This window comes from Octodon degus, unplaced genomic scaffold (genome assembly GCF_000260255.1).
Source record: "Octodon degus isolate 3935 unplaced genomic scaffold, OctDeg1.0 scaffold00069, whole genome shotgun sequence".
NCBI lineage: Eukaryota > Metazoa > Chordata > Mammalia > Rodentia > Octodontidae > Octodon > Octodon degus.
Window position 1 is genome coordinate 9,824,611 of NW_004524645.1, and position 10,826 is coordinate 9,835,436.

General features: G+C 41.8%; 2 pseudogenes; both read right to left on the reverse strand.

Moving 5' to 3' along the window:
• The window catches only part of LOC101579456, an 18,206-nt pseudogene extending 13,323 nt beyond the window's left edge, over positions 1 to 4,883 (reverse strand).
• Positions 4,884 to 9,421: 4,538 nt separating this feature from the next.
• Positions 9,422 to 10,445, reverse strand: LOC101579852 (annotated as a pseudogene).
• Between the last annotated feature and the right edge of the window lie 381 nt (positions 10,446 to 10,826).

A 10,826-nucleotide genomic window follows, 5' to 3' on the forward strand; every position in this document is an offset into this window, starting at 1 on the left:
AGAGAGAGAGAGAGAGAAAGCAGCTGCTTTTTTTGTGGTACTGGAGATTGAACTCAGGCCCTTGCGCTTGCCAGGGAAGTGCTTATTCTACTGAGCTATCTCCCAGGCCCATGATCTTTTTAAAAATGTATTTGGTACAGGGTCTCATTACACAGCTCGGACTCGTAGTGATCCTCCTGTTTTCAGCCTCCCTAGCAATGTGATTATAGGCATGTACCACCATGCCTGGTCTCAATGGCTGGCTCAGCATGCCCCAGGGGCAGGGCCAGTGTGGCATGTGGTGCAGGGGATCGAACCCTGGTCCCTGCACTTGTCTAAGCAGGCACTTAGTCTGCTGAGCTATCTCGCTGGCCTCAAAATTATGATTTTAAGGATGAAAACTGCAGCTTCAGGACACAAGCCTAGTTAAGAATTTTTTTTCTTGTCTCCCAAAACGTAATAATCCTGGTGAATTTCCTGTCACCTATGAGTGGATTCTGCTTCTCTCACCTGTTACTAGACTGCCTTTTCACATATAAATTAAGCTTTCCCCTATTTATGGATCTTTAGCTCACTAATGTGGGCTATCCTATCACCAAACCAAGACTAAAGCTATAGGTTGCCAAATTCCATAGATTTCCACCACCAAACACACACACACACACACACACACACACACACACACACACACATTCCCACTTCCAAACTTTAGTGCACCTCTCTCTCAAGAACCCACACTGCACTTTTGGGTGTATACTTATATATCTGCCTAATAAACCCTTCCCATGCCTCTTACTGCTGCATCATAAAAATTCTTTTTCTGAGAAGTGAGTCAGTGAACATACAACCCTATTCTAGGGCAGGGTGGGTTAGGTTCCTTATCTCAGTTTTGGAGACCTCCTTGGGCTTTGTCTGCTGATAGCACTCTGTAGCCCAGGGTGGCTAAGAACTGCAGATCGATCCTCTTGCCTCAGTCTCCCAAGTGTAAGAATCCAGGCATGAGCTACCATGCCCCGCTTCATTAAACGCTAGTTAGCATAGCATACAAAGTAATGTTTTATTAAGTACTAGTTAGCACAATACAGGAAGTAATATTTCATTAAGTTCTAGTTAGTACAGTACAGTAATTAATATTTAAGTACTAGTTCATATAAAACAGGGATTATTGTTGCTTTTCTGGGGAGTGATTGTTACTTGACATTAGGTATTTTTCTTATGTTATATTGATTCTGTTTTAATCAAGAGGGGATACATGTCCTGTGTACCTCTACATTCCCATTATAGAAAGGAATGTTAAATATGTATTTAGATTGTTTACAGCAGTGGCGTTTAAATATTTCTTAGCTGCAACTCACAGTAATACATTTTGCATCCCTCTTCTGTTACCCATTCATCTTGTCTGATACTGAAACAAGTATCTCACAAAGCGGTACTTCTCCTTACTGGGTGTAATACACTTGGTCTGATCTATCCTATTCTATCTCATTAAAACATGCTGGTCATTCTGGGCATGGTGGTGCACACCTGTAATCTCAGGACTTGGGGCATTGAGGCAGGACAATTCCTGTGAGCTTGAGGCCAGCCTGGACCACATAGTGAGACCCTGTTTTAAAAAATAAAACCCAATGCTGGTCATGACTCTTTAATTTGATTTCACCTGTGGTTTGAAAATGTGGCTTGAGGAACTCCAGGTGAAAGATGCAGCTTTATTTGGCCATTTCAATTTTGCATAAATACCAAAATTTAAAACTAGCATTATGAACTATTTCTAGGGAGTAGGGTTGTTGAAGGATTAAAGACTTATCTTCTAAACTGTTTGAAAAATAATTTCCAAATATATAACTTTTATAGTAAAAGATCTAGCATGATTTAGTTATTTATCCTAAGGCACTAATGTCCTACTTTCTAAAATTTATAGGTTTTTTTTCTTTATTTTTTTCTTGTACAAGAGATTGAACTCAAGACCTTGTGCTTGCCAAGTAGGCGCTTATGCTGCTGATTTATATCCCTGGCCCCTAAAAGTTTTATAAAAAACAGCAAAAATTGGGTACATCAGGAATGTGCAGGGCTGGGAAGATAGCTCAGTGGCATAAGTGCCTGCCTGGAAAGTGCAAGGTCCTGAGTTCCATCTCCCATACCAAAAAAAAAAAAAAAAAAAAAAAAAAAAGAATATGCAATTATAGGGTATTAGTTATATAAATAGTAGATTATTCATGGGATATACTATGGAGCCATTAAGAAGGACTATGTAAGGAAGGTCTAGTTCAGTGTTCAGTGTTTCTGCCTTTCCCAGGGGGGCATTTGAAAATTACAGAGACATTTTTAGTTGTCATAATGGCAGAAGTGAGTTGTCAACTTGTTACCAGTTTCCAGGGCTCCGCAGACTCTTTTCAGGTCCCTGGCATCCTGAATAAAGGGTAAGATACATGAGAAAAACTAATGAGGTTTTACATTTATCAAAGGTAGGATAAGCTCACTCTGTAGAGTGAGAGCAGAGCACTGAGAAAGCTCATAGGGGCCTCAGGCAGAGATCTTTTATATCAGCCATTCTTCAGGCTGACATCTGATCCAGCCCCTCCTATCAAAAACCTGCTTGACTTCAAACAGGTATAAGGTCCTGAGTTCAATTCCCGATTCCCCCCAAACAAACAAACAAGTATTGCTCCCAGCTGCAGGGCTTGGAAACTGTTCCTCCCCAATATGGCTGGGATCTCTGTGATTGACAGGTCACACCCACTTGCTCAGTGGCTTGGCCATGCCCTAATTTGCCTGAAACTGGCATCTATGAGGTAGAGGCAAGATGTTGTTAAACATCTTCCAACATAAGGAACAGCCTCCCACAAAAGAAATAATCCAGGGGCCAGGGAGATGGCTCAGTGGAATAAGCGCTTCCCTGGCAAGCGCAAGGGCCTGAGTTCAATCCCCAGTTGCACCTAAAAAAAAAAAAAGGTAAGAAACAATCCTCAAATACCAGTAATATTGAGGCTGCAAAACAGGTCTAGACAATGGCTATGTCCATAGGAGAACTTTACCACATTCTTTTTTTTTTTTTTTACTGGTATGTAATTCTTTTATTTCTTTTTTAAAAAATTCTTTTATTTCTTGACACACACATAAACGGATCAAAAATATGTTTACTTAGAAAAGTTGACGCTGACAAAAATGCAAAACAGGTTTTAAATAGCTTAGATTTCCTGATATATGCCTTCTAACCCAAAGTTAGAAGTAACACATTGTCCACTTATATGCCCGCATTTGTGACTCAAGGTATTGGGCTGAAAAAAGCAACTCCTAACAATCCCACATAAATATGGGACACCATTGTAGAGAAATCTAGGATTTCTCAAAAATGGTTTTAACTGTGAAGCCTCTGATCCTATCAGGATAGTGCTTTATTTTATTTTAAATCAGTTTCTGAGTATGAGTCCAAATCTCAAAAAGCACTTTCAAAAACAGAGCCACTCAGGTACACAAGTATGCCAGTCAGTGCAGTCAGCTGAAGAGAGGGACCATGTACATAATAAAGAAAATCAAGGACCAAATACTGAGACTCCCTCTTGTGTCCCACATTTCGAAGAAGTGGCTGAATCTTATGTGGTTTTCCGCTTCTTGCAGATGACCGTTCAAATACATTGCGTACCCCTGCTGCTTTTGTTTAACGAACTTTGTATTTTGCACACTCTCTTGGCCCCATGCTGAGTCGAAAGAGGTAGTGTCTTGGCCCACAAGGTGGGTGTATTTGGTATGACCAGAACGTCCACGGTTCTTCACCTGCATGACTTTAGAAAGAATGGTTTTGTTGAAAAGATCCTCCAGGGTAGGGGCACTGAAGGCTCTCTTGTGTACGTCTTCATTCTCATCCATGAAGAAAACCCCGGTGATAGTACTTGTGTAAAAATTTGTATTTGCCTTTAGCAGCTTTGTTGACAGTGACTTTGCCATTTGCCCGCAGCTCAGCTCTCCTCTCTTCCTCAGTAAGGTTTACTCATGCGTTCAATTTCTGCTTTCTCCTTTTCATGCGCTTCTCGATCTTCTCTGTCCCTCTTGATTCCCTTGCGCTCTCAAACCTTCCACGCTTTATACTCTTCCTCCTCATTTTCATCATCAGTATTGAGAGCATCCGGTTTGTCCAGTGACTGCTTATTTTGTTCCAGCTCTTTTCTGGTCTTCTCTTCCTCTTCTACAATCTTAAGTGTGTGCTTGCGTCTCTCCTCGGTCATGCGCCTGGCTTCCTGCTCCGGTTCCTTCTACTTCAAGCCTCACGTTCCTGAACAGTCACTAGGTCTTTCTTGTGGATGAAGACTGGCTAAGGCGAGGCTCCATCTCATCTTCACTGTCTGCACTCTTCATACTCAGACTCTGATTCTGACTCTTCTCTGGAACATCCTTCATCCTCCACCTCCATGACTTCCCTCTCTTCAATGTTTTCTTTCCTGTGCTTGCTGATGCATCATGCCACGGCGCCGCTCTATTTCCTCATCATCAATCTCTTCCTCTTCTTCACTGCGATCTTTTCATTCCACGCGCCAAGCATCTCCTTCTCCTTCTGAGTCACTTTCTCCCACCACTTCAGGTTCCACCACTTTCCAATGTCTAGCCAATCTCTCTTCTACGTCTTCACTAATCCGATTCTGTAAGTACCGCAGCCGGGCAGGGGTCACTAGAGGAATCTTCTTCCTGCTCCTCAGGTCTTGCTTCTTGTTCTTTGGCTTCCTTAATGAATTGAAATTCTTCATCTTCCTCATCTGATGAATCCATAGGAGTATAGTCGGCCTTTTTCCAGACATATAATGTTTTACCTTTACTTTCTCCATTAAAATCTCATCATTCTCATTGCAAACTGGGACAGCCTCGGCCATAGACTGAATAGGTTGTTGCTTCGTGAGTGAGCTTGGGACAGACATGTTGATGGAAGTGGCAATGAATCCTCAAACTTGACAGATTCCAAATGCTGAACATGTAGGAAGAGATTTACTTCATTCCTTACATCTGTAAATCCTAATCATATTTTGAGCATTTTATATATACTTCATTCTTGGAGTACAGTTATTTACATTCATGATTTAGTCTCTTCCTAGTTTGGAAGTTCTTTTTTATGGGTGATCCATACCTGATTCATCTCTCTGTACCTTGCAGCTAGACCACCTAGGTCCTGTAATTGACAAATGTTTGTTAAATTATTTCATAAGAAATATGATGAACCCTGTAAATATTTTTTTGAGCCAGGGACTCTCTGTGCAGTTCAGGCTGGCCTTGAGCTCATTAGGTAGCCCTGGCTGGCCTCAAACTCACAGCTATCCTCCTGCCTCGATCTTCTGAGTGCTGGATTACAGGTGTGCACCACCAGATCCGCTAAACTGCTGTGTCCTGCATAGCTCGCAATGTTCTCAGGGAAAAAGGCAAGAGGATCAAGAAATAAGGACAAAAGGTACAAGCTCGGAATCAAGTGAAGTCCTCTCTACAGTCAGGAGGTGGATATCAAGTTCAACCTCTGCTTAGCAACCTGCTTGCAAGCTGGAACAGCTTATTTGCATGGCTGTAGGAGCTTCCCATATTCTCTGACAGCTTTGTCTTAGCCCTAAATCTGTGATTGATTTCCAGCTTCAGTTGCTCCCTATAAGCCCTATAATTATTGAAATGGAACATATGCATTATATATTCCACAATATATTGAACTGAAAAGACAAGTTTTAAAACAATATGAGTGATCCACAGATCCAATGCAATCCCTGTGACAACCCCAGCTACCTTTTTTGCAGAAATGGACAAACTGATCCTCAAGTTCATACAGAAAGTCAAAGGACCTGAAAAAGGCAAAATAATCTTGAACAAAGTTAGAGGATTCACACTTCCCTACAGTAAATAAACAGTGTAGACTGGCATAAGGACCCACATGTGTATTAAATAGGAGAGAATTGAAAGCCCCAAAGGAAGCCTTATATTTACATTCAGTCAATTTTTGGCAAGGGTGCTAAAATAAATCAATGAGGGAAAGAATAGTGTTTTCAACAGATGGTGCTGGAACAATGGGATACATTCATAAAGTTGTATGCTCAACACCACATACAAAAGTTAACTCAAGGCCAGGCATGGTGGAGCATGCCCATAGCCCCAGCATTCACGAACCCTGGGCAGGGAGATTTCTGCAGGGTTACATAGTGAGGGGCGGGGAATGAGAAAAAAGAACAATCGAAATGTATCACGTACAGGTACAAATTCCCTATGATGAATGTTATCTAAAATGTACCAATAAAATAAAAATGCAAAAAGCCTCATAAAACAGTTGCAGTATAAGCCAGTTGAATATGTAACAATTGCATTTAAAAATGGGCTAATGATCTGAGTAAAATATTTCTCCAGTAAAGATGTGTAAATGGCCAACAAGCAGAAGAAAATGCAATCAAACCCCAATAGGATGCTTCTTCATACCCCTAAGTATAGCTATAATAAATAGCCATAATAAAAAGGCCGATAATAACAAATGTTGGTGGGAATATGAAGAAATTGGAACCCTCAGTTGTTCACAGTAGGAGTGTAAGGTGGCATAACCAAATTGGAAAATAATTTAGCAATTCATCAAAAACTTAACCATTTTGAATTATATGAATCTACAATTCCATTCCTAGGTGGAACTCTCTCAGGTAAGTGCTTATGCTGCAAAGCTATCTCCCTGGCCCAGAGGAAGTCTCTCAATAGAAATGAAAATGGTGAGGCTGAGACAGGAAAACTGCCTCAAGTTTGAGGCCAGCTTGGGCTACAAAGAGAGTTTAAGGCCAGCCTGAACAATGAAGTGAGAACCTGTATCAAAAAACCAAAACCAAGGGCCAGCCAAATAGCTCAGCAAATTAAAGTGCCTGTAAGCAGGCGCAGGGTCTGGGGGTGCCATCCTGGGCCTGCCATGCCAGCTCTGTCCCCAGGGCGCCCTGAGACAGCAACCGAGAGTGGGCATGGTGGCATGCACTTGTAATCCCAGCTCTTGGGAGGCTGTAAACAGAAAGATCACTATGAGTCCAATCTAGTAGTGAGACCCTGAACATCCTGTAGACCCTTCCCTAAAATACAAAACAAAAACAAAAACAAAAACACCAAACAAACCAAAAAAGCCCCACAAAAAAAAAACAAAACTAAAACCAAAAAGAACATAGGAGGGAAATGAAAGCAAAGTCACACAGCTATACAAAATGTTTATTGAAACATTGTACATAATAGCTAAAAGTGCAAACAGTTTCCATGTCTATAGAGAAACATAATAGCTAAAAGTGTAAACAGTATACATGTCTATAAAGAAATGAAAACAAAGTCACACAAAGTTATACAAAATGTTTATAGCAGCATGGTACACAATAGTTAAGAGTGTGAATAGTTTAAGTGTCTATCAATTGATAAAGTGGAGTAATATTTTGCAGTGAAAAGAAATAAAGTATTGATGCATGCTACAACATGAATGAACTTTTAAAACATACTAAATGAATAGTTAGATGCAAACCCCCCATATACTGTATGATACCATTTATATGAAATGGCCAAATTAGGCAAATCTGGAGACAGAAAAATAAATCAAGATTGCTCAGGGTTGGAAAATTTTGGGGGGTGGGGTGAGAAATGATAGCTAATTTCTCCTTACATCTTTTAAAATGTATTTAGTACAGGGTCTACAGGGTCTCACTACAGAGATCAGACTCATTGTGATTCTCCTGTTTTCAGCCTTCTAGATGCTGAGATTACAGGCACGTGCCACCATGCCCAGTCTCAATCACGGTTTCAGTGTGCCCTGGGGTGGGGCGGGTACGGCAAGCTGGGGATCGAACACCGGTCCCTTTGTTTGCCTATGCTTTAGTACACTAAACTATCTGGTCAGCCCTCTCCTCACTTCTTTCAGGGGAAATGAAAGAGTTCTGAAATTAGACTGTAAATATACTAAATGCTAGTCACTTTTTTTTTTTTTTGGCGGAACCAGGGATTGAACTCAGGCCCTTGCTCTTGACAGGGAAGCGATTATTCCACTGAGCCATCTCCCCAGCCCCAATACTAGTCACTTTAAATGGCACACTTTGGGAGGAGTCTGAGACAGAGTCTCACTGTGTAGCCCAGGCTGGCCTTGAACTTGTGGCAATCCACTTGCCTCAGCCACCCTGGTGCAGAATCCCAAGTGTGTGCCACCATGCCAGGCTACATGATATATTTTAAATGGCCAAATGTATTGTATATAAATCATAGTTCAGCAAATAAAAGAAAGAAAGAACTGAAGAAAGAAAGAGAGGTACTAAGCAACACTATCCTCTCCCCAGAGCATAGTGAGTTCAGATAAATTTGGAATGTTACTGGTTCTGTTCGCACCGGGCTTCTGAAGACATTCATCATGAAGGCCTTGACTGATGAATTACCTCTGCCCAAAGGACTTGGCACTCTTCCCCGAGACAATGCCACGAGCACTGTGCACGCAGGGTACGCAGGCCCAAGGACGGTTCTGCAGCAGGGTCGACCTGCCCCTTGGCCCAAGGGACCAGAAGCTGCGCCTGCCATGTCACACCCTAAGTTGTTGTAGTCCCTTTTTTTCAAATTCCAAAACTACTTCCTGGCAAGTGCAAGGTTCTGAGTTTGATTCCCGATACAAACAAACAAAAAAAACCCAAAATAAAACAAAACAAAAAAACCCAAACTCCTGTATAGAGTTTTCTTTGACTGTTAATAGCACTTTCACTTTCATACTGCAAGACAGCAGATGATGTGAAAGCATGCATAAGGTGTCAGAATTTTTAAGATGGGACTGTGGTCTGAACTTTATACCTGATTTTTTAAAAAAGTATGGGAGAAGCAAGATCACTTTCAGAACGCACATGTCATGTTAGTCTTTAGAACAACTGCTAAGTCATTCCATCAGAAATACAATTTTGGGCCAGGGAGGTTGCTTAGTGGTCTAAGTGCCTGCCTGGCAAGTGCAAGGACCCAGGTTCAATCCCCAGTACCACATGCTATGCCGGCCTTGCCCCGGGCCTGCTGAGCCAGCCACCAAAACCGGGCACGGTGGAGCATGCATGTATTTGCAGTGCTGGGAAGGCTGAAACAGGAGGATCACTATGAGTCCAAGCTGCATATGGAGACTCTGTACCAAATACATAAATTCAAACGCATAACACACACATGCACACATGCACAGTTTTTCTTTTTTTTTAAATTAGTTTTCTTTATTTTTTTAAATATTTTATGTGTGTGTGTGTGTGTGTGTGTGTGTGGCCAGCTCAGCCCACCAGGGGGCGGGGCTGGCTGGCATGTGGTGCTGGGGATTGAACCGCGGTCCCTGGGCTTTGCGAAGCTTGTTCTAAGTAGGTGCTTTAGACCACTGAGCCATCTCACCAGCCCCCACAATTTCTTTATAAAGCAATCGAAATCACAAGCTCACACTTGCCAAGCAGGCGCTGTCACTGAGCTCTATACCTGGCCCTTAATATATATTTTTTTTACACAGACTACTATGCAAGCAAAAGATTAGACTTTTTAAAAGATAAGACTGAGCTTCAGCAAGGTGTGGAAACTATTCTTGAAGAGCATTCTGGTTTTATTTTCTCCAAACTTTTCTTTCTTGCTTTAACTTGGGCTTGTTTCTCAGTTCATAGTCTGACAGAATGATCCACATGAGGATTTCAAAGAATCATATTTTTTATTTAGCTACTAAGGTTTAGGGCACTGCTTGAACTTGTACCAAGCGATTCTTCCAAAGATGTCTGTTCTCGAAGCAATGGGTCTAGCTCTTTTTTCACCAACCCAGAGAAGTCTTACAGCAGTTTTTTCCTGGACAACTTTATCATATGTCTCCATGGAACCATATCTTTTCTAACTGTTCTGGGCTTGGCATTGGCAAACTCTGCCACTTGGCCTCCTCTTCTGGAAGCATCTTTCTCTTTCTGTCTTTTGGGACAGGGTCTTGCTGTGGAGTTCAGACTGATTTAAACTCCCAGAGATCCTGCGGACTCAGGCTCCCCAGTGCTGGAGTGCTGGGATTACAGGCATTTGCCACCAAGCATGGCAGTATGTTTCATTCCTTCAGTAAGACTACCAAAGTTCATGTAAATCTTTATTACTTTTGTTATTTAATTGCTGACAGGCCCATACAGCTCCAGACTTCATTTTTTTTCTTGTTTCCAACTCTTTGGCTCAGTCAAAAATCCCTCTAGTCCTTTTCTTGACAATGTGTTATGGGACTGGGGAGATGGCTCAGTGGAATAAGCGCTTCACTGGCAAGTGCAGGGGCCTGAGTTCAATCCCTGGTTCCACCAAAAAATGAAAAAAAAGATAGTGTATTATGAAGTAATCCACACTGGTGAAAGGATGTGACATTTGGTGCATTGTTAAGTAACAAACTAAGAAAATCTTGAGTTAGCAGGGGCCTTAGGAGTTATTAATAACCCAGAGGTCTTCAGGACTGCTGAGACTTTTCTACAAAAAGTAGCCATACTGGTTGCAGCCATTTTTTCCCTTGCATGTGCGTGCGCGCATGCACGCACGCACGTGTGTGTGTGTGTGTGTGTGTGTGTGCGTGTGTGTGTGTGTAGGCAGGGTCTCGCTAAGGCTGGCCTTGAATTCAAGGTGATCTTCCTGCCTCAGCTTTGTGCCTTAGCCACCTTAGTGCTGGGCTTACAGGCTTGCACCACCAAAGCCCAGTCTTTTTAGTCTTTTAGACTATTCTGTTTATTTTTGCAGTAAGGTAAACTCGCCTGGGGGAAAATACCACAGTGTAGGAGCTAGTAGTTAGCTGCACTTCAGTGAGTCTTTGGGTAACAAGATTATGAACTATCTTTATTTTTCTTTGTATTTTCAGATTATGTCTTCAGAGAAAAAGAAATCTTTAC